Raw genomic sequence first — 25,255 nt, 5'->3', positions numbered from 1 at the left:
GCTAAAAAGCCCATGAGAGTATCTTAGGCATGGAAAGCCAAGACACTCTGGCAAAAACAAAAGCAAAAACAACACAATACTAAATGAAAGATCTCTGTGAGTGAAATCCCATCAGAAAGAAAAGGCCATCAAAGAAGGAGGTACCTTTCTCTGAAGGGAGGAGAGAACTTCCACTTTGACTATGACCTTGTCTAAATAAGATCAGAGTTGGCGAACTCAAGAGGCTTCCCTAGCCTTGGCAACACATGATAAGAGCCTCGGGTGATTACTGATGTCAAAAATAAGAGTGTCAATTGTTAAACGAACAACAGGAGTCACTGTGCACTTACTCCTCATGTAGAATCTCTGTCCTTAGTGTGTTGTACTATTGAATTAATTGTGTAACTAGTACTCAAACAATACTTTATACTTTGTGTTTCTGTGTGGCTGCAAACTGTTGAAATCTTTACTTAGTATATACTAAATTGATCTTCTGTATATAAAGATAATTGAAAATGAATCTTGATGTGAAAGGGATGGGAGAGGGAGCAGGAGATTGGAGGGTTGCGGGTGGGAGGGAGGTTATGGGGGGGGAATCCACTGTAATCCAAAAGTTGTACTTTGGAAATTTATATTTATTAAACAAAAGTTAAAAAAAAACTAATGAGCAACAAGATCCAAACAAAACAAAACAAAACATAAAGCTAGGGTGTGAGAGAATCTGATTTCTCATTTTTGCATTGAATCAACCAATGTCCAGTTTTGAACAGAAACATTAAAAAGATGCACAAAAGGGGCCGGTGCTGTGATGCAGCAGGTTAATGCCCTGGCCTGAAGTGCCGGCATCCCATATGGGTGCTGGTTTGAGACCCAGCTGCTCCGCTTCCAGTCCAGCTCTCTGCTATGGCATGGGAGGGTGATGGAGGATGGCCCAAGTCCTTGGGCCACTGCACCCATGTAGGAGATCTGGAAGAAGCTCTTGGCTCCTGGTTTCAGATTGGTGCAGCTCTGGCTGTTGTGTCCAATTGGGGAGTGAACCATCAGATGGAAGACTTCTCTGTCTCTCTCTCTGTGCCTCTTCTCTCTCTGTGTAACTTTGACTTTCAAATCAATAAATAAATCTAAAAAAATAAAAAGATGCATAAAAATAAAAAAGAAGCAAGTATGGCCACTGCACATGAACAAGACAACATAATCTGTCCTTGAGGAAGTCAAGACTCACTACACAAATAGATTAAATCAGTTATTTTAAATATTTACAAAGAACTAAAGAAAATGAAGCCTTAAAATAATAATGAAATATAACATTAATGCCTCCATGCTACCCAGAATATCAATGAAAAGACAGAAACTAAAGGGAATTCCAAATTACCCAACATAAGGAACAGGAGAAAGGGTAAAGAAAAATGTAGAAAGCATAATGACCTGTGGAACATGATCAAGCACACCAAGATACACGTGCCCCAGCAAGGAAAAGGGAGAAAGAAATAAAATATCTGAAGGAATAATGGTCAACAACTGCCCAAATTTAAAAAAAAGAAATGTAAACACTCAAGAAACAAAAACTCAAGTGAGATAAAGGCAAAGAGATCCACATCTATGCACATTATAGTCAAACCACTAAAAATTAGAGAAAAGCAGATTATTAAAAGCACAAATAAGTACTAGTCAAATAAAAATTATCCCATCTGGCTAAAAAGCCCATGAGAGTGTTTCAGGCATGGAAAGCCAAGACACTGTGGCAAAAAATGACCTACATGAAAGATTTCTGTGAGTGAGATCCTGGTGGAAAGAAGGGGGCATCAAAGAGGGAGGTACTTTTCTCTGAAGGGAGGAGAGAACTTCCACTTTGACTATGGCCTTGTCTAAATAAGGTGGAAGTTTGTGAACTCAAGAGGCTTCCATAGACTTGGCAGCTCATGACAAGAGCCTCGGGTGATCACTGACATCATAAATAAGAGTGTCAATTGTTAAATCAGCAGCAGGAGTCACTGTGCACTTGCTCCCATGTAGGACCTCTGTCCTTAATGTGTTTTACTATGAGAATTAATGGTAAAACTATTATTCAAACAGTACCTTATACTTTGTGTGCATGTGGGTACAAACTGTTGAAATGTTTACTCAGTACAGAGTTGATCTTCTGTATATAAAGATAATTAAAAATGAATCTTAATGAAGAATGGGATGGGGGAGGGAGTAGGAGATGGAATGGTTTGCAGGTGGGAGGGTGGGTATGGGGGAAGAAGTGCTGTAATCCAAAAGTTGTACTTATGAAATTTACATTCATTAAATAAAAGGATCAGCAATTTAATATAAAAATAGAAAAATGAACAAAAAGATGTAATCATCTCAGAAGATATAAAAAACTGTGTGACAAAACCCCACACTCCTTCATGATAAGAGCACTTAAAACTAGGTCAATCTGGTACACAGTGGTAACAGTGTCTACTTTCTAGAGGAATACTCTGCTGAACTACATCTCTTTATGTTTGTTTCTCCACCAGATTGTAAGTGTCTTGAAAACAGATTAAGTCCTTTATTTTTTTGATCCCTAATATATAGCTGGAGCTAAAATAACAAATGATAAGTAAATATGACAAAAAATGCAGCAGCACACCAACGACTCAAGGTAGCCCATAACTAAACATGGCATTTTTGACTGATAAAGTATACAAATGCATTTTTCATGAAGTTTGGTATAATTCTTACTATATTTTTTTCACTTCTGGTATGTTGTCACAAAGAGGGAAACAGGCCAAAAAGAACTTTTTCCCCCAGAAACCTTTTATTTAAGGAATACAAACTTCATGGATTTCATAAGTACAACTTTAGGAACATAGTGATTCTTCTCACCATACCCACCCTCTGACATACAGCCCCACCCCTCTTCTGCCTCCCTCCCCTATTCTCATCTTTATTTGTTACTAAGATCTATTTTCAATTAAATTTATGTGGTAGGTCTATATTCATATTTCTGAGGTATTTCCATACTGTTTTCCACAGCAGCTGTACCAATTTACATTTTCACCAACAGCAGACTAGGGACCTAACTGGTATCTACAGAAGTTTTCATCCTACAGTTGCAGAATACACATTCTTCTCACAGTAAAGGCAATTATGACAATCCCATGGCCAGAATCTTATTGAATGGGGAAATTATGGAAGCATTCCCATAAAGATCCAGAACCAGACAAAGATGCCCACTCTCACCACTGTTATTCAATATATTTCTGGAAGTGTTAGCCAGAGCCATTAGAAAAGAAAAGCTAATCAAAGGGATATAAATTGGGAAGGAGGAAGCCAAACTATCCCTATTTGCAGGTGACATGACTCTATATATAGAGGATCCAAAAGACTCCATCAAGAGACTATTGGAACTTATAGAAGAGTTTGGTAAAATATTAGGATATAAAATCAACACACAAAAATCAATAGCCTTTGTATACACAGACAATGCCATGGCTGAGAAAGACCTTCTAAGATCAATCCCATTCACAGTATCTACAAAAAAATCAAATCCCTTGGGATAAATTTAACCAAGGATGTCAAAGATCTCTAACCATGAAAATTATAAAACATTAAAGAAAGAAGATACAAAAAATGAAAAAAATCTTCCATGTTCATAGATTGGAAGAATCAATATCATCAAAATGTCCACACTACTGAAAGCAATTTACAGATTCAATGTGATACCATTAAAATTACCAAGAATATTCTTCTCATATAGAAAAATGTATGCTGAAATTCATATGGAAACAGAGGAGACCCCAAATAGCTTAAGACATTTATACAACAAAAACAAAGCTGGGGGCATCACAATACCAGATTTTAAGATATACTACAAGGCAGTTATAATCAAAAAAGCCTGGTACTGGTGAAAAACAGATGGATAGGCCAATGAAACATAATAGAAATGCCAGAAATCATTCCAAGCATCTACAACCAACTTATCTTTGACAAAAGAGTTAAAATATCAATCTCTGGAGCATGGATAGTCTCTTCAATAAATGGAAAACTGGATCTCCAGATGCAGAAGTGTCAAACAAGACCCCTACCTTGAACCTTACACAAATATCCACTCCAAATGGATTAAAGACCTAAATCTATGGCCTGATACCATCAAATTATTAGAGAAAATTGAGGAAACCCTGAAATAAATGGGCATAGTCAGAGTTCTTTGAAAAGACCCCAGATGCACAGGCAAAGCCAAAATTGACAAATGGGATTACATCCAATTGAGAAGCTTCTCTACTGCAAAAGAATAAATCAGGAAAGTGAGAGGCACGTTACAGGAAGGCGAAATTATTTGCAAACTATACAAAGATTAATAACCAGAATATATAAAGATATCAAGAAGCTAAACAACAACACAAACTACCCAGTTATTAAATGGGCAAAGGACTACATTTTTTTTTTTTTTTGACAGGCAGAGTGGACAGTGAGAGAGAGAGACAGAGAGAAAGGTCTTCCTTTTGCCGTTGGTTCACCCTCCAATGGCCGCCGCTGCAGCCGGCGCACCGCGCTGATCCTGGCAGGAGCCAGGAGCCAGGTGCTTTTCCTGGTCTCCCATGGGGTGCAGGGCCCAAGCACCTGGGCCATCCTCCACTGCACTCCCTGGCCATAGCAGAGAGCTGGCCTGGAAGAGGGGCGACCGGGACAGAATCCGGCGCCCCAACCGGGACTAGAACCCGGTGTGCCGGCGCCGCAAGGTGGAGGATTAGCCTATTGAGCCATGGCGCCGGCTAGGACTACATTTTGCCAGCATTTGTTGTTAGTTGATTTCTGTATGTAAGCCATTTTAATTGGAGTGAGGCGAAACCTCATTGTGGTTTTGATCTGCATTTCTATGATGGCTAGATCTGTACATCTTCCACTGCTTTCCAAGGCCATAGCAGAGAGCTGGATCAGAAATGGAGCATCCAGGACTTGAACTGGCACCCATATGGGATGCCAGCTCTGCTAGGTGGTGGCTTTACCCACTATGCCACAGCATCAGCCCTGAATTCTCCTTAAGTTGTAATCGTGAAATGTGTGAAGTTTGTAACTGCAAGTCCTACAGACTTACTTCTAAGGGTACAGCTTTAGAAACTTGCCATGAGACCCCAAATCCTCTTAAGCTGGGTAGTAATAATAGTATTTTAAGTGTTAAAGTGCATCTGGATTGAATTAAGTGTTTAAGTGATCATATAGATAGGGTTAAGTGTAAAAGTGATCATATAAATAGGACTGTTTGAAATAATAATAGATAGTATTTTTTTCAAACTTTTATTTAATGAATATAAATTTCCAAAGTACAGCTTATGGATTACAATGGCTTCCCCCCATAACGTCCCTACAACCCACAACCCACCCCTTTCCCACTCCCTCTCCCTTTCCATTCACATCAAGATTCATTTTCAATTCTCTTTATGTACAGATCAGTTTAGCATACATTAAGTAAAGATTTCAACAGTTTGCTCCCACACAAAAAAACATAAAGTGAAAAATACTGTTTGAGTACTCGTTATAGCATTAAATCTCAATGTACAGCACACTAAGGACAAAGATCCTACATGAGGAGTAAGTGCACAGTGACTCCTGTTGTTGACTTAACAAATAGACACTCTTGTTTATGGCATCAGTAATCACCCTAGGCTCTTGTTATGAGCTGCCAAGGCTATGGAAGCCCCCTGAGTTCACTGACTCTGATCATATTTAGACAAGGCCATGGTCAAAGTGGAAGTTCTCTCCTCCCTTCAGAGAAAGGTACCTCCTTCTTTGAAGACCCATTCTTTCCACTGGGATCTCACTCACAGAGATCTTTCATTTAGGTTTTTTTTCTTTTTCCCCAGAGTGTCTTGGCTTTCCATGCCTGAAATACTCTCATGGGCATTTCAGCCAGATCCGCATGCCTTAAGGGCTGATTATGAGGCCAGAGTGCTCTTAGGACATCTGCCATTCTATGGGTCTGCTGTGTATCTCACTTCCCATGTTGGATCATTCTCTCCCTTTTTTATTCTATCAGCTAGTATTTGCAGACACTATTCTTGTTTATGTGCTCCCTTTGGTTCTTAGTCCTATCATTATGATCAATTGTGAACAGAAATTGATCACTGGGACTAGTGAGATGGCATTGGTACATGCCACCTTGATGGGACTGAATTGGAATCCCCTGGTATGTTTCTAGCTCTACCGTTTGAGGTAAGTCAGCTTGAGCATGTCCCAAATTGCACATCTCTTCCCTCTCTTATTCCCACTCTTACATTTAACAGCGATCACTTTTCAGTTAAGTTTCAGCACTTAAGAAGAATTGTGTATTGATTACAGTATTCAACCAAAATTATTAAGTAGAACAAACAAAAAAATACTAAGAGGCATAACATATCAAGTTGCTCATCAACAGTCAGGGTGAGGGCTGATCAAGTCACCGTTTCTCATAGTGTTCATTTCACTTTAACAGGTTTCTTTTTTGGTGCTCAGTTAGTTGTCACCTATCAAGGAGAACAAGTGGTATTTGTCCCTTTGGGATTGGCTTATTACACTCAGCATAATGTTTTCCAAATTTCTAACAGGGATCACTTTTCAGTTAAAATTTAAACACCTAAAAATAATTGTGTGTTAATTACAGAATTCAACCAATGGTACTAGAAGCAAAAAAAAATACTAAAATGGATAAAGTATTACATTGTACATCAACCGTCAAGACAAGAGCTGATCAAGTCACTGTTTCTCATAGTGTCCATTTAATTTCAAAAAGTTTCCCCTTGCTGCTCAGTTAGTAGTCACCGATCAGGAAGAACATATGATATTTGTCCCTTTGGGACTGGCTCAATTTACTCAGCATGATGTTTTCCAAATTCCTCCATCTTGTTGCAAATGATCGGGTTTCATTGTTTTTGACTGCTGTATAGTATTCGATAGAGCACATGTCCCATAATTTCTTTATCCAGTCTACTGTTTATGGGCATTTGGGTTGTTTCCAGGTCTTAGCTATTGTGAATTGAGCTGCAATAAACATTAATGTGCAGACAGCTTGTTTGTTTGCCGATTTCATTTCTTTGGGTAAATTCCAAGGAGTGGGATGGCTGGGTTGAATTGTAGGGTTATATTCAGGTTTCTGAGGAATCTCCAGACTGACTTCCATAGTGGCTTAACCAATCTGCATTCCCACCAACAGTGGGTTAGTGTCCCTTTTTCCCCACATCCTCTCCAGCATCTGTTGTTGATAGATTTCTGAATGTGAGCCATTCTAACGGGTGAGGTGAAACCTCATTGTGGTTTTGATTTGCATTTCCCTGATTGCTAGTGATCTTGAACATTTTTCATGTGTCTGTTGGCCATTTGGATTTCCTCTTTTGAAAAGTGAGACACTCAGCAGACTCATAGAATGGCGGATGTTCTAAACAGCACTCTGGCCTCAGAATCAGCCCTAAAGGTATTCCGATCTGGCTGAAAAGCCCATGAGAGTATTTCAGGCATGGAAAGCCAAGACACTCTGGGGAAAAAGAAAAAAAACCTAAATGAAAGATCTCTGTGAGTGAGATCCCAGTGGAAAGAACAGGTCTTCAAAGAAGGAGGTACCTTTCTCTGAAGGGAGGAGAGAACCTCCATTTTGAATATGACCTTGTGTAAATAAGATAAGAGTCAGTGAACTCAAAAGGCTTCCATAGCCTTGGAAACTCATGACTGGTGCATAGGGAGATTACTGATGCCATAAACAGGAGTGTCAATTTGTAAAGTCAACAACAGGAGTCACTGTGCACTTACTCCTCATGTAGGATCTCTGTCCTTAATGTGCTGTACATTGAGGCTGAATGCTATAACGAGTACTCAAACAGTATTTTTCACTTTGTGTTTCTATGGGGGTGCAAACTGTTGAAATCTTTACTTAATATATACTAAACTGATCTTCTGTTAAAAAAAAGAGAAGAAATTAGCAATTCCCAACTTGACTCTCACTGGGATTAAATATGACAATAGGTCAGATCTGATTTCATCATCATTTAAAAAATCATCTATTATTTTTCACTTTATGTTTCTGTGTGGGAGCAAACTGTTGAAATCTTTACTTAATGTATGATAAACTGATCTTCTGTATATAGAGAATTGAAAATGAAAAAAAAATGTCTATTGAGGTCCTTGGCCCATCTCTTAAGTGGGTTGTTGGTTTTGATGTTGTGGAGTTTCTTGATTTCTTTGTAGATTCTGGTTATCAACCCTTTATCAGTTGCATAGTTTGCAAATATATTTTCCCATTCTGTCGGTTGTCTCTTCACTCTCCTGACTGTTTCTTTTGCAGTACAGAAACTTCTCAATTTGATGCAATCCCAATAGTTGATTTTGGCTTTGACTGCCTGTGCTTCTGGGGTGTTTTCCAAGAAGTCATTGCCAGTACCTATATCTTGCAGGGTTTCTCCAATGCTGTCTAGTACCTTGATGGTGTCAGGTCGTAGATTTAGGTCTTTAATCCATGTTGAGTGGATTTTTGTGTAAGGTGTAAGGTAGGGGTCTTGCTTCATGATTCTGCATGTGGAAATCCAATTTTCCCGGCACCATTTATTGAATAAACTGTCCTTACTCCAGGGATTGGTTTTGGATCCTTGATCAAATATGAGTTGGCTGTAGATGTTTGGATTGATTTCTGGTGTTTCAATTCTGTTCCATTGGTCTATCCATCTGTTTCTGTACCAGTACCATGCTGTTTTGATTACAACTGCCCTGTAGTATGTTTTGAAATGTGGTATTGAGATGCTTCCAGCTTTGTTTTTGTTGTAGAAGATTGCTTTAGCTATTCAAGGTCTCCTGTGTCTCCATATGAATTTCAGCATCATTTTTTCCAGATCTGAGAAGAAGGTCTTTGGTATCTTGATTGGTATTGCATTGAATCTATAAATCGCTATTGGGAGACTGGACATGTTGATGATATTGATTCTTCCAATCCATGAGCATGGACGATTTTTCCATTTTTTGGTATCCTCTTCTATTTCTTTCTTTAATGTTTTGTAATTTTCATCATAGAGATCTTTAACATCCTTGGTTAAGTTTATTCCAAGGTATTTGATTGTTTTTGTAGCTATTGTGAATGGGATTGCTCTTAGAAGTTCTTCCTTAGCCATGGCATTGTCTGTGTATACAAAGGCTGTTGATTTTTGTGCATTTATTTTATACCCTGCTACTTTGCCAAAAGATTCTGATTCTTTATTTAGGGGACCCAAAGAACTCTACTAAGAGATTATTGGAACTCATAGAAATAATAATAGATAGTATTAAAAAGGAATGAATGCTTCCACTGAATGCTTTCAGTCCTGCTCTCTGCTGTGGCCCAGGAGTGCAGTGGAGGATGGCCCAAGTGCTTGGGCCCTGCACCCACATGGGAAACCAGGAGAAGCACCTGGCTCCTGGCTTCAGATCAGCATGTTGCGCTGGCCGCAGGGGGCATTGGGGGGTGAACCAATGGAAAACGAAGACCTTTCTCTCTGTCCCTCTCTCTCACTGTCCACTCTGCCTGTCAAAAAATATAAATAAAAAATTAAAAAAAGGAGTGAATGCTCCAACAAGAGAACCATCCATATAGATGACTCATAGAATGACAATCACTTTAATTATCATTCTGACCTCAGAATCAGTTCTTAAAACATTCTCATCTGGCTGAAATGCCCATGAGAACACTTAAGACATGGAAAGCCAAGACACTGTGGCAAAAAATGTCCTACATAAAGGACCTCTGTGGGTGAGGACACAGTGGAAAGAAATGGTCATCAAAGAAGGATGTACTTTTCTCTTTAGGTAGGAGAGAAATTGCACTGGGATTATGGCCTTGTCTAAATACTGAAGGAGTTTGTGGATTCAAAAGGCTTCCATAGCATAGGCAGCTCATGTCATGAGCCTTGTGTACAAAGAGTGGTAAAGAGTGTTAATTGTTAAATTAACAACAGGAGTCACTGTGCATTAACTTCCATTTGGGACCTTTGTTTTCAACAAGTTGGATTATGAGAGTTAGACAAAGAAACTTGTTCTCAATTATTTACTTCATTATCAGGTATTAAGTGGAGGATATTCTTATGTCTCGTAAGCTATAGTTAAGTCTATGGGCTCGCAAAAGATATATCATTCTCGGGTTCTTCAAAGCTAATTAAGTTTCTCAAAAAATGCTTAAAAATGAAAAAAAATTTAAAAATTAAAAAGTTGTAAATTAAACCTTAGAAAGGTTTGCTTTTATTGTGTTTCAATAAAACTAATAATCTAATAAAAAGAAAATGATAAATATTTGAGGACAGCTATGTTTACCCTCATTTTAATATTACTCAATGTATAATCCACATGGTATTACATAAATATATACAGTTTTTATGTTTCATTTAACCATTTTAAAATATATTAACTTCATTGTAATTTATGTTAATAATTTACTAGTACTAGTGAAAATAAGTAGGTATATATGTTTACATTGTTGTAAATATATGTGTATATAAACATATGTATCCATAGAAAATACATATATATGTAAGTATATGTTTCAACTTAATATCCAAAATGAGGAAATACTTATATAATTGCAGCACATGTCTTTGGAGAAATGCCTAGTATTCATAATTCTTATATTCTGTAGAGTCTGTATTGTCTTTGTCTTCAGAAAGCTTCTGTATTGATCATGGCTCTTTTCCTGATAAAATAACCCAAACTTTTCAGAATTGAACGCTTTTTGATAGAGGACCTCCAAATGACCACAGTAACTATAAAGACCAATGGAAGACTATCATAGTTGTTTTGAAGTCAATCAGAGATCAGGTATTATCATTCTGTGGGTCTCACCCACAGAGGTCCTTTATGTAGGATACTTTTTGCCACAGTGTCTTGGCTTTCCATGTCTCCATGTCTAAAGTGTTCTCATGGGCTTTTCAGCCAGATGAGAATGTTTTAAGAACTGATTCTGAGGTCAGAATGATAATACCAGGTAGCCTAATCACCCCAAGTGTACCAATGCCACTACTATCCCCAATGACTAGGCCTGTCATATTGAAAGATATTTAAAATTTTCTTAAGGTATAAAATTGGAAATATAGAATGCCAAACTCTGCAAAATACAGTGAAGGCAGTCCAAGATGGAAGTTGATAGCAATATACATCCACACCAATACAAAGATTACAAAAAACTAGAGTTATACCTCTTATGATGCTTCTGAAAATATTCTTTGACTTATAAGAAGCGAAATATTTGTTAACAGCTAAAGGAACTTATTAGAAACACGAAAAAACAAATAATTTGAGAGGGCTTCATTTTAGATTCAATGAATGTCAATAATTTTTATGGTAGAGCAAAGGAAATACAGGATACATTTGATGAAGAGAAAGATGCCTTAAGGACAAGAAAAATTAAATGTTAAAAATATAAATGAGTTGTAAGAAATAATTACCGGGGCCAGCACCATGGCGTAGTAGGTTAATCCTCCGTCTGCAGTGCCAGCATCCCATATGGGTGCCCATTCTAGTCCTGGCTGCTCCTCTTCTGATACAGCTCTCTGCTATGGCCTGGGAAAGCAGCAGAAGATGGTCCAAGCCCTTGGGCCCCTGAACCCCCGTGGGAGACCAGGAAGAAGCACTTGGCTTCTGGCTTTGGATCGGCATAGCTCCGGCCATTGTGGCCATTGGGGGAGTGAACCAGTGGATGGAGGACCTCTCTCTCTGTCTTTCCCTCTTACTGTCTGTTGCTCTACCTCTCAAATAAATAAAATCTTTAAAAAAATAATTACCAATGTAAAGTAAAAATTATGACATTTGTATTAAAGCATATCATTTTTGAGCTTAGAATTGGGTGAGTGTGCAAAATATGCCACTACCATATTTTGTTTCTAATAACCAAGTAAATGAATATAATATTTAAAAACAGAATTATAGTTTGGAAAAAAGACTAGAAAAACAAACCAAAAATACAAAGAGAAAACAGGAGAGAAATCTATGTCATCAAATGAAATATAGGGGGACAAAAAGGAATTCAAATAAAGCAATATATAGGAAAAAATAAGCTAATAGCCCTGAATAAATTAGGCTGTGCATTAAGAATAAGAGATCCTCATAGAACTGGCATGATGATGCAGTGTGTTAAGCTAGTGCTTGGGACACCAGCATCTTTCATCAGAGTGCCTGGTTTGAGACCCAGACAAACCATTTCTCTGATACAGTTTCCTGCAAATGAACATGAAAGGCAGCAGACAATATTCAAATTCTTGGGTTTCTCTTGCCAATTCAGGAGACCTGAATGGAGCCTTTTGCTCCTGGCTTCAGCCTGGCACAGCCCTGGCTGTTGCAGGTATTTCAGCATATATAATATATGTCTTTCCTTTTGTCTCCATCACTGTGCCTTTTAAGTAAATAAATCATTAAAAGACAAGTGATCTTCAGATATTATGAAAACCATATATAGTTATACAAATTCTAAAATGGATCCGACAAAAATCACATTACAAATAAGTGCACATACAGACATTTTGTTATGATTCATTTGTTGAAAATATACGATCAAAATTCCTGCTATCATTCAGTGACATAAAATTTGTTACAAGAAATCTGTAACTAATTCTTGTGTAATTAATTGTGATGTCATAATGGTGAATTGTAAAAACCATTGTGATATTATAAACCTACCACTGTGATGTAATAATTATGATGTCATGAACAACTATTATGGTGTCATATTGATTATCATATTATAAAACTACCACTATGATTTCATAATCAATTATGAAGCCATTGAACCAATATGTCATAATAAACCTACCACTGTGACATCATCATCAATTGTGATATGAACCTCCATGCAGTATCAGAACCAAATATGAGACCATAAAATATTTACATCATAAAACAATATTGTAGTGTTATGAACATTCTGATGTCATAAATATTTTCATGTCACTAACTACCCTCATCATTTATAGTTAATTTTGATGTCATAGAAATTATTATTCTTTTTTAAAAAATACAGTGAACTTTTTTCCAAAATAAAAACAAATTTGAATTATGTCAGGGCCATATAATACAAGGCATTTGTTGGCATATGTCATCTTTAAACTGCATTGCACAGTCTATAGTTTTTTTGGAACATACAATAGAGTAACAAAGTCTTTTCTCTCTTTTTTATAAAAAGGGGTGAGTTTCCAAAGATCAGTGTGAAGTGTTACAGAAATAATTAAAGAAAAGGAAATCATAATCACAGAAGTTATAATGCTTGTTTGAGGCTCCATAATAATAATTTAAAAATAAAAAGCACTGGTTCCATGCTTATGGGTACACACCTTGGTGTGTTCTGTGAACACGTTTCAATACCAAACACAGAGTAAAACATTTAGTGCAGTCCACATTATTCCTTTCATGACTTTCAACTTTTTTAGCATTCCTTTTTTCTTAACTTTTAATAAATACAAATTTCTAAAGTACAACTTTGGGATTATAGCGGCTTTTCCCCCTCATAGCCTCCCTCCCACCCGCAACCATCCTATCTCCCACTTTGTGCAGGCTTCTGAAGATTGATTGGCCAAACAATGAACAACAAAGAATTTTTGAGAGAATGCAAGGTGGACTTTTCATCTTGTAAGTAAATACCAGTGGTATTGTTGGATGAAAATAATACTGTTATCTCAGTCTTTTAAATCAGCACTAATGTCTGTTTCCTTCCACTGACAGCTCTTCTAGTTTCACTGAAAAAAAGATGTTAGCATTTGCATCTTGGACACTCTTCTAGATCCTTAACCAGCTCCTTTTCTTTATATTCTGCTGCATCCACCTCTAAACAGGAGTTGTCTTCCATTTGCCATGGTGCTTGAGATAATATCACCGGTTGTGAAAGAACTTGATGATGGTGTACTAGGGAAGGTCAAGTTGGGCAGGCAGAGTCTGGATGACCTCTTATCAGGGTATAGGCTTACATCTTGGATGCACTGGAGGATTCCCAGGGCTTGTTTGTGGTTTTCCTGCTCTGACTCAGCAGACGAGGCTACTGTGGGCTGCCGTGCTGGGAGTGGGGGCCTGCCTGTGGCTGCTGCTGTGGTTGTGGGGGTGGCGGTGCTAGGCTGCTGAATCTGCTCTGGTGGAGCATGGATGAAGTGGGAGGGCCTGTCGCCATGGTGATGCACCCCATTGCTCTCCTGTTCATAAGCGGCATTCCATTCTGGCTGAGGAAGACTGAGGAACCTTCGGATCATGGAGAGGTTCTCCCACAAGGTCCTATTTTCTGGAGAAGCATCTTCTTTCCAGCATAACAGCTTACACACCATCCCTGGCTTTTGGTTGCCACAACCCTTGCAAACATTGCTTGGGGCACTGTGGCGCTTTCATTTCCTGGTGAATCTCATCATAAATGAAAGCATTAATGTTCATGGTATTGTTCTCTGGCTTCCCAATCCCCCTCCTCTCTCTTAAGATTTATTTATGGGGCCAGTGCTGTTGTGCAGTTGGTTAAAGCCCTGGCTTGCAACACCATCATCCCATATGGATGCTAGTTCGAGTCCTGGCTGCTCCACTTCACATCCAGCTCCCTGCTAATGTGCCTGGGAAAGCAGTAGAGGATGGCCTAAGCCCTTGGGCCCCTGTACCCATGTGGGAGACTTGGAAGAAGCTCCTTGCTTCAGATCAGCTCATGTCCAGCCCCACCCATTCATTTGGGGAGTGAACCAGCAGATGGAAGATCTCTCTGTCTATGTCTCTATCTCTCTGTAACTCTGACTTTCAAATAAATAAAATAAACCTTTTTTAAGATTTAATAAGATAAAAGATAAAAGACAAGATAAAATAATAAATAAATAAAATAAAATTTCATATATTTAATAAATAAAAATAAATCTTTTTTTGTTTTATTCATTTATTTTTATTTTTTTTATTTTTTTAAAACTTTTATTTAATGAATATGAATTTCCAAAGTACGACTTATGGATTACAATGGCTTCCCCCCATAACGTCCCTCCCACCCACAACCCTCCCCTTTCCCACTCCCTCTCCCCTTCCATTCACATCAAGATTCATTTTCGATTATCTTAATATACAGAAGATCAGCTTAGTATACATTAAGTATGGATTTCAAGAGTTTGCTCCCACACAGAAACATAAAGTGAAAAATAATAGATGATTTTTTTAAATGATGATGAAATCAGATCAGACCTATTGTCATGTTTAATCCCAGTGAGAGTCAAGTTGGGAATTGCTAATTTCTTTCTTTTTTTTTTTTTTTTTTTACAGAGGATCAGTTTAGTATGCATTAAGTAAGGATTTCAACAGTTTGCACCCCCATAGAAACACAAAGTGAAATATATTGTTTGAGTACTCGTTATAGCATTAAATCTCAATGCACAGCACATTAAGGACAGAGATCCTACATGAGGAGTAAGTGCACAGTGACTCCTGTTGTTGACTTTACCAATTGACACTCCTGTCTATGGCATCAGTAATCTCCCCATGCTCCATTCATGAGTTTCCAAGGCTATGGAAACCCTCTGAGTTCTCCGACTCTTATCTTGTTTAGACAAGGTCATAGTCAAAGTGGAGGTTCTCTCCTCCCTTCAGAGAAAGGTGCCTCCTTCTTTGATGACCTGTTCTTTCCACTGGGATCTCACTCACAGAGATCTTTTGCCAGAGTGTCTTGGCTTTCCATGCCTGAAATACTCTCATAGGCTTTTCAGCCAGATCCGAATGCCTTTAGGGCTGATTCTGAGGCCAGAGTGCTATTTAGGACATCTGCCATTCTATGAGTCTGCTGAGTATCTCACTTCCCATGTTGGATCACTCTCCCCTTTATTTACTCCATCGGTTAGCATAAGCAGGTACTAGACTTGTCTTTGTGCTCCCTTTGACTCCCAGTCCCTCCACCATGACCAACTGTGAACTGAAATTGATCACCTGGAACAGTGAGATGGCATTAGTTCTGTAATTGATGCACAGTTATTCTTAAGTGTTGAAAATTAACTGAAATGTGATCCCTGTTGAACATGGGAGTGGGAATGGGAGTGGGAAGAGATGTATAATTTGGGACATGCTCAGGCTGACTGGCCCCAAGTGGTGGAGTTGGAAGCATACCAGGGGATTCCAATTCAATCCCATCGAGGTGGCATGTACCAATGCCATCTCACTGTTTTATTCATTTATTTTTTTTAAACTTTTATTTAATGAATATAAATTTCCAAAGTACGATTTATGGATTACAATGGCTTCCCCCCCATACCGTCCCTCCCACCCACAACCCTCCCCTTTCCCACTCCCTCTCCCCTTCCATTCACATCAAGATTCATTTTCGATTATCTTAATATACAGAAGATCAGCTTAGTATACATTCAGTAAGGATTTCAAGAGTTTGCTCCCACACAGAAACATAAAAGTGAAAAATAATAGATGATTTTTTTAATGATGATGAAATCAGATCAGACCTGTTGTCATGTTTAATCCCAGTGAGAGTCAAGTTGGGAGTTGATAATTTTTTTTTTCAGAGGATCAGTTTAGTATGCATTAAGTAAAGATTTCAACAGTTTGCACCCCCATAGAAACACAAAGTGAAATATATTGTTTGAGTACTCGTTATAGCATTAAATCTCAATGCACAGCATATTAAGGACAGAGATCCTACATGAGGAGTAAGTGCACAGTGACTCCTGTTGTTGACTTTACCAATTGACACTCCTGTCTATGGCATCAGTAATCTCCCTATGCTCCAGTCATGAGTTTTCAAGGCTATGGAAGCCCCTTGAGTTCTCCGACTCTTATCTTGTTTAGACAAGGTCATAGTCAAAGTGGAGGTTCTCTCCTCCCTTCAGAGAAAGGTACCTCCTTCTTTGATGACCTGTTCTTTCCACTGGGATCTCACTCACAGAGATCTTTTGCCAGAGTGTCTTGGCTTTCCATGCCTGAAATACTCTCATGGGTTTTTCAGCCAGATCTGAATGCCTTTAGGGCTGATTCTGAGGCCAGAGTGCTATTTAGGACATCTGCCATTCTATGAGTCAGCTGAGTATCTCACTTCCCATGTTGGATCGCTCTCCCCTTTATTTATTCTATCGGTTAGTGTTAGCAGGTACTAGACTTGTTTATGTGCTCCCTTTGACTCTTAGTCCTTTCATTATGATCAATTGTGAACTGAAATTGATCACTTGGACTAGTGAGATGGCATCGGTACATGCCACCCTGATGGGATTGAATTGGAATCCCCTGGTATGTTTTTAACTCTACCATTTGGGGCAAGTCAGCTTGAGCATGTCCCAAATTATACATCTCTTCCCTCTCTTATTACCACTCTTATGTTTAACAGGGATCACATTTCAGTTAATTTTCAACACTTAAGAATAACTGTGTGATAATTACAGAATTAAACCAGTCATATTAAGTAGAACAGACAAAAAAAAATACTATGAGGGATAATGTATTAAGTTGTCCATTAGCAGTCAGGGCTATGCTGATCAAGTCACCATTTCTCATAGTGTCCATTTCACTTCAGGAGGTTTCCTTTTTGGTGTTCAGTCAGTTGTCACCGATCAGGGAGAACATATGGTATTTGTCCCTTTGGGACTGGCTTATTTCACTCAGCATGATGTGTTCCAGATTCCTCCATTTTGTTGCAAATGACTGGATTTCGTTGTTTCTTACTGCAGTATAGTATTGTAAAGAGTACATATCCCATAATTTCTTTATCCAGTCTACCGTTGATGGGCATTTAGGTTGGTTCTAGGTCTTAGCTATTGTGAATTGAGCTGCAATAAACATTAGGGTGCAGACCGCATTTTTGTTTGCCAATTTAAATTCCTTTGGATAAATTCCAAGGAGTGGGATGGCTGGGTTGAACGGTAGGGTTATCTTCAGGTTTCTGAGGAATCTCCAGACTGACTTCCATAGTGGCTTGACCAGTTTGCATTCCCACCAACAGTGGGTTAGTGTCCCTTTTTCCCCACATCCTCGCCAGCATCTGTTGTTGGTAGATTTCTGCATGTGAGCCATTCCAACCGGGGTGAGGTGAAACCTCATTGTGGTTTTGATTTGCATTTCCCTGATTGCTAATGACCTTGAACTTTTTTTCATGTGCCTGTTGGCCATTTGGATTTCCTCTTTTGAAAAATGTCTATTGAGGTCCTTGGCCCATCTCTTAAGTGGGTTGTTGGTTTTGTTTTTGTGGAGTTTCTTGATCTCTTTGTAGATTCTGGTTATTAACCCTTTATCTGTTGCATAGTTTGCAAATATTTTTTCCCATTCTGTCGGTTGTCTCTTCACTCTCCTGACTGCTTCTTTTGCAGTACAGAAACTTCTCAATTTGATGCAATCCCAATAGTTGATTTTGGCTTTGACTGCCCTTGCCTCCCGGGTCTTTTCCAGAAATTTTTTGCCTGTGCCAATATCTTGAAGGGTTTCTCCAATGTTCTCTACTAACTTGATGGTGTCAGGTCATAGATTTAGGTCTTTAATCTATGTTGAGCGGATTTTTGTGTAAGGTGTAAGGTAGGGGTCTTGCTTCATAATTCTGCACGTGGAAATCCAATTTTCCCAGCACCATTTATTGAATAAACTGTCCTTGCTCCAGGAATTAGTTTTATATCCTTGATCAAATATAAGTTGGCTGTAGATGTTTGGGTTGATTTCTGGTGTTTCAATTCTGTTCCATTGGTCTATCCATCTGTTTCTGTACCAGTACCATGCTGTTTTGATTACAACTGCCCTGTAGTATGTCCTGAAATCTGGTATTGTGATGCCTCCAGCTTTGTTTTTGTTGTACAAGATTGCTTTAGCTATTCGAGGTCTCTTGTGCCTCCATATAAATTTCAGCACCATTTTTTCCAGATCTGAGAAGAATGTCTTTGGTATCTTGATTGGTATTGAATTGAATCTATAAATTGCTATTGGGAGACTGGACATGTTGATGATATAGATTCTTCCAATCCATGAGCATGGAAGATTTTTCCATTTCTTGGTATCCTCTTCTATTTCTTTCTTTAAGGTTTTGTAATTTTCATCGTAGAGATCTTTAACGTCCTTGGTTAAGTTTATTCCAAGGTATTTGATTGTTTTTGTAGCTATTGTGAATGGGATTGATCTTAGAAGTTCTTCCTTAGCCATGGCATTGTCTGTGTATACAAAGGCTGTTGATTTTTGTGCATTGATTTTACACCCTGCTACTTTGCCAAAATCTTCTATGAGTTCCAATAGTCTCTTAGTAGAGTTCTTTGGGTCCCCTTAATAAAGAATCATGTCATCTGCAAAGAGGGATAGTTTGAGTTCTTCCTTCCCAATTTGTATCCCTTTAATTTCTTTTTCTTACCTAATAGTTCTGGCTAGAACCTCCAGAACTATATTGAATAGCAGTGGTGAGAGTGGACATCCCTGTCTGGTCCCAGATCTCAGTGGAAATGCTTCCAACTTTTCCCCATTCAATAGGATGTTGGCTGTAGGTTTTCAGAAATTGCTTTGATTCTATTGAGGAATGTTCTTCCATACTCAGTTTACTTAGAGTTTTCATCATGAACGGGTGTTGTATTTTATCAAATGCTTTCTCGGCATCTATTGAGATAATCATATGGTTTTTCTTCTGCAGTCTGTTAATGTGGTGTATCACATTGATTGCTTTGCGCACATTAAACCATCCCTGAATACCAGGGATAAATCCCACTTGGTCTGTGTGGATGATCTTTCTGATGTGTTGTTGCATTCTATTGGCGAGAATTTTATTGAGGACTTTTGTATCTATGTTCATCATGGATATTGGTCTGAAATTCTCTTTCAGTGCTGCATCTTTTTCCAGCTTAGGAATTAAGGTGATGCTGGCTTCATAGAAAGAATTTGGGAGTATTCCCTCTTCTTCGATTGTTCTGAATAGTTTGAGAAGAATTGGAGTTAGTTCTTCTTTAAATGTCTCGTAGAATTCAGCAGTGAATCCATCTGGTCCTGGGCTTTTCTTTGTTGGGAGGGCCTTTATTGCTGTTTCAATTTCTGTCTCAGTTATGGGTCTGTTTAGGTTTTCTATGTCTTCCTGGTTCAATTTAGGTAGGTTGCATGTGTCCAGGAATCTATCCATTTCTGATAGGTTTCCCTGTTTGCTGGCATACAAATCCTTGTAGTAATTTCTGATGATTCTTTTTATTTCTGTGGTGTCTGTTGTTACATTTCCTTTTTCATCTCTAATTTTATTGATTTGGGTCTTTTCTCTTCTTTTTTTAGTTAGTTGGGCCAATGGGGTGTCAATTTTGCTTATTTTTTCAAAAAACCAGCTCCTCGTTTGGTTGATTTTTACTGAGACTGTGAAAAAAGAGACGGTGGGGGAGAGAACTCACAGAATTCACGTGAGCACTCTCCAGAGATGCTACAATTCAGTAACTTTGGCAACCCAGTGGGAGACTGAAGGAGAATTTGAGTCCACTCTGAGGGCCGAACAGATTCCCTGTGTGGTCCTTGGGAAAGAGCTTCAGATCTCTGGCTCCTGTGGGTATATCATTTGTCTGTTAACTACCTCCAACTTCGTTCAGCTGTGCAGAATTACTTCCCTTTTGAATCAAAAAAAAAATAGAGAGAGAGAGAGAGAGGTTTACCACGCCTAACCTGGGAGTGTCACCTTTGGCACACCAAACAGAGCTCTCAGGCCACACCCATCTCAAGCCCTAAGGCTCCATCAAAAACAGATAGTCCACTTAATCTAGAGTCATAGTATAACAAGAAAAAGCACCACAGTGAAGAAACCAAATATCTCCAATATGCCAAATAACAAACGCAAAAACCGAGGTAATAAAAACAAGGAAGTCACCATGACACCCTCAAATGAAAAAGACACCCCAATTCAAGATTATGAAGATGATGACATAGAAGAAATGCAAGAAGCAGATCTCCAAAAATTGATAAGAACATTAAGAAGTTCTCAAAAACAAATTCTTGAACTACAGAAATCCTTAATGGACAAGATAGAAAATCTCTCTCATGAAAATGAAATATTAAAGAGGAATCAAAATGAAATGAAACAACTAGTACAACAGGAAACTGTGATAGTGACTGAAGTGAAGAATTCAATAGATCAAATGAAAAACACAATAGAGAGCCTTACAAACAGAATGGGTGAAGCAGAAGAGAGAATATCGGACTTAGAAGACAGAGAACAGGAAAGGATACAGTCAGACCAAAGAAAAGAAGAGGAAATTAGAAATCTAAAACATATTGTCGGGAATCTCCAGGATACTATTAAAAAACCCAACATTCGGGTTCTAGGAGTTCCTGAAGGCATGGAGAGGGAGAAAGGATTAGAAGGCCTTTTTAGTGAGACAGTAGCAGAAAATTTCCCAGGTTTGGAGAAGGACAGAGAAATCCTAGTACAGGAAGCTCACAGAACCCCTAATAAACACGACCAAAAGAGATCCTCACCATGACACGTTGTAATTAAACTCTCCACAGTGAAACATAAAGAAAAGATCCTAAAATGTGCAAGAGAGAAACGTCAGATTACTCTCAGAGGATCTCTAATCAGACTCACAGCTGACTTCTCATCAGAAACTCTACAAGCTAGGAGGGAATGGCGAGATATAGCCCAGGTACTAAGAGAGAACAACTGCCAGCCCAGAATATTATATCCTGCAAAGCTATCATTTGTGAATGAAGGTGAAATAAAGACTTTTCATAGCAAACAGAAATTGAAAGATTTTGTGGCCACTCGTCCAGCACTGCAAAAGATGCTTAAAGATGTGTTACACACAGAAACACAGAAACACGGTCATCAATATGAAAGAAGGTAAAGGAAGGAAACCAAGGAAGGAAACCTCACAGCAAAAGATCACAGGGAATTCAAAGCATATATTAGAACTTATCTTTGGCAAATGGCAGGGCAAAGTTACCACTTATCATTAGTCACATTGAACGTGAATGGCCTGAACTGTCCAGTTAAAAGACACCGATTGGCTGATTGGGTTAAGGAACAAAACCCATCTATTCGCTGATTACAAGAAACACATCTTTCCAACAAAGATCCATACAGACTGAAAGTGAAAGGCTGGAAAAAGATATACCATGCCAACAGAAATGAAAAAAGAGCGGGCTAGCCATCTTAATATCGGACAACATAAACTTTACCACAAAAACTGTTAAGAGAGACAAAGAGGGACACTATATCATGATTAAGGGATCAATTCAACAGGAAGATATAACAATTATCAATGTATATGCACCTAACTACAGGGCACCGGTTTATCTAAAATATTTGTTAACGGACTTAAAGGGAGACTTAGACCCCAATACAATAGTACTGGGGGACTTCAATACTCCACTCTCAGAAATAGACAGATCAATAGGACAGAAGATCAACAAGGAGACAGTAGATTTAAACGACACCATAGCCCAAATGGATCTAACAGATATATACAGAACTTTCAATCCTACAGCTAAAGATTTTACATTCTTCTCAGCAGTACATGGAACCTTCTTGACCACATACTAGGCCATAAAGCAAGTCTCAGCAAATTCAAAAGAATTAGAATCATACCATGCCGCTTGTCAGACCATAAAGGAATGAAGTTGGAAATTAGCAACTCAGGAATCCCTAGAGCATATGCAAACACATGGAGATTGAACAACATGCTCCTGAATGAACAATGGGTCATAGAAGAAATCAAAAGAGAAATCAAAAACTTTCTGGAAGTAAATGAGGATAACAGCACAACATACCAAAACTTATGGGACGCAGCAAAAGCAGTGTTAAGAGGAAAGTTTAGATCAATAGGTGCCTACATCAAGAAATTGGAAAGGCACCAAATAGATGAGCTTTCAATTCACCTCAAGGATCTAGAAAACCTACAGCAAACCAGACCCAAATCTAGTAGGAGAAGAGAAATAATTAAAATCAGAGAAGAAATCAACAGGATTGAATCAATAAAAATAAATCTTAAATCTTTTTTAAGATTTATTTGAAAGAGTTACACAAAGAGACAAGGAGAGGGAGAGGGAGAGGGAGAGGGAGAGGGAGAGGGGGAGAGAGAGAGAGAGAAGTCTTCCATCCACTGGTTTACTCACCAATTGGCTGCATGGGCTGGAGCTGTGCTGATCCAAAGCCAGGAGCCAGGAGCCTCCTCCCAGTCTCCCACGTGGTTGCAGGGGCTCAAGGACTTGGGCCATCCTCTACTGCTTTCCTAGGCCATAGCAGGGAGTTGGATCAGAAGTGGAGCAGCCTGGATTTGAACCGGTGTCCCTATGGGATGCTGGCACTGCAGGAGGCAGCTTTACCTTTCATGCCACAGTGCCCCCCTCCTTTCCTCTCAGTAGCAATGGTATCTGTTTTCACCCAGAGAGGATGGCTGGGTGCTTATCAGGGGGCAGGACCCATGGCTGAGGCAGCATTCAAACGCCTTTCCCTCTCATCTTGGTGTATTTGGTTGCTTTCAGCTTCTGGTAACTGTAAGAAGTTCTGCATAGCCCCAGGGTTTACCAGCAAAGACTGGGATGCAATCTTGGGGTCCTCTTCCTTTTGGAGGATTTCTGAAAGCCAGCCCTGAGTTCTGTTAAAAGCCATACATGCAAATACTGCCTGGGAGTGTCCTGCACCTTCCAGTTCATCATGAACCCACTGGTAGATTTCAGAAAACACCTCTGTGTTGGTTGAAGCCTGTTGCTCCAAAGTCTTATTCATAGCTCTACTGACACGGAGGATGGTTCAAGTATTGTTGATTTAAGGACTGCTGGACTAACAGTCTAGTCACTGCATACTGCTGTTCAACAGTTGTGCCATCACCAGCTGATTGTTGATCAACTGAGGACTGATAGGTATTGATACAAGTCCTGGATGCAGGTTTGGAAGAGGGGTCTGGACAGAGGGTTGGCTGTCATTGGAAAGCTGTGTGGGGGACGCAGGCTGCTGGGCTGTGTTCCCTGACTGGCCACAGGCCAGAGTTCACATGGTTGGCACTTCCCTGGGATAGTTCAGAAAGACTATCCATGTTGACCATTTTATCTTTTGCTTGCTTGAAATGTTTGTACCACCTTCTAAATTCTTGACATTTGCTGCTGTTGAGACATTTGAACACAATGGAAGAAATCATACTCTATGAAAGGGGGCACACCTTGACCAATGAACTCTGATTCATGACTTTAGCAAGCCCTTCAGACCATTCCTTATTGTGGTGTGTGACCATTGTTTGGGAGGCAAATCTAGTTTGGGGCGACTGAATTTTCAGTGTGACTACATGATACATGCCTTGAAGCATATCTGCTACTGTGGTATCAGGGGCATCTGTCACATAAGAGAGTGGCCCTGATTCTACTTTCCAACCTGGGTGAGCCCTTTGGCCTGGGCATCAGAGCTTTGTAATGGCCTAGCGACAGCAATGCCAAAACAAAACAAAACGAAACAAAAACAGCCAGCAACAGACCTGAAGGTGACTTCCTCTGAAATTGTATTAGTTTCTCTTCCCCTATCCCCGCCCCTCTAAGCAGGGAAAGGACAGAAAAAAAATGTCTTAAAAGAGTAGTCATGGAGGGCAATTCGAAAAGCAACATACATGTCTTGTAAAATGTCTAATGTCAGGAGTCAGGGAGAGTGGGAAGGAGGGAGGAGGGAAGAAGATAAAATTGATCTGACAAATGATTCGTTGGGGGAAAATCTTAACAACAAACCAAAATCCGTTTTGAGCCAAACACGTTGGCGGTGCTGGGGAGGTGAGGTGGTGACTGAGGATTCTCTTCAAAAGTCAGGGGTGAGGGGGACAAGGACTGCGGACAAGGTCTCCAGGAAGGAACAAGGTCCCCTGGAGTCCATGCCTCTGTCCTGCGGGCCTGGGCAGCAGGCAGGAGAGAATGTCTACCAGGGGCTGTCAGTCGCAGCATTGTTCCCCCCAGGCTGGGGAACGCGGAGGGAAGCCCCGCGACCCCTCCCCGCCGCCCTCTCCCCCAACAACTGTGACTGCTATTAACAAGCCCCCAGTTTCTCCCCAGAGACTTGCACCCCTGACCATGGCATCTACCAGGGGATGGCGAGAGGGCCGGGCAGGGGGTCGCGAGTGCAGCCCCGGGAAGGCATGGAAATGCCACTTTTGATTCCACCTTCGCCAACCACAGCCCCACGGACCCTGTCCCTGCCCAAAGACGCGGGGCTGGAGCGTCCGGGTATCCTGGAGTGAGCACGGGGGAGGGAGGAGATAGAGGGCGGGAGCGTGTGTGAAGGCACCCCCAAATACCTTGCCTTCTTGGCAGCCCCCTCCCCGAAAGTCGCTCAGCCAGAGCCTGGGTCAACAAGGAGCAGCACAGTGGACTAAGACTTGGAGGGAGCGCAGCCCAGGAGGAGTTTCCCGAGCGGCTCCGTGGTGGGGTCGCCTGG

General features: G+C 39.7%; 1 pseudogene; it reads right to left on the bottom strand.

Moving 5' to 3' along the window:
• Positions 1–13,592: 13,592 nt before the first annotated feature.
• On the bottom strand, positions 13,593–24,765 carry LOC127489068 (DNA-binding protein SATB1 pseudogene; annotated as a pseudogene).
• Between the last annotated feature and the right edge of the window lie 490 nt (positions 24,766–25,255).

Source organism: Oryctolagus cuniculus, chromosome 8 (assembly GCF_051225735.1).
Source record: "Oryctolagus cuniculus isolate XC-2025 breed Fujian yellow rabbit chromosome 8, ASM5122573v1, whole genome shotgun sequence".
Taxonomy (NCBI): Eukaryota; Metazoa; Chordata; class Mammalia; order Lagomorpha; family Leporidae; genus Oryctolagus; species Oryctolagus cuniculus.
The sequence above is the reverse complement of the archived record's forward strand: the minus strand, read 5'-3'. Positions and strand labels throughout refer to the sequence as shown.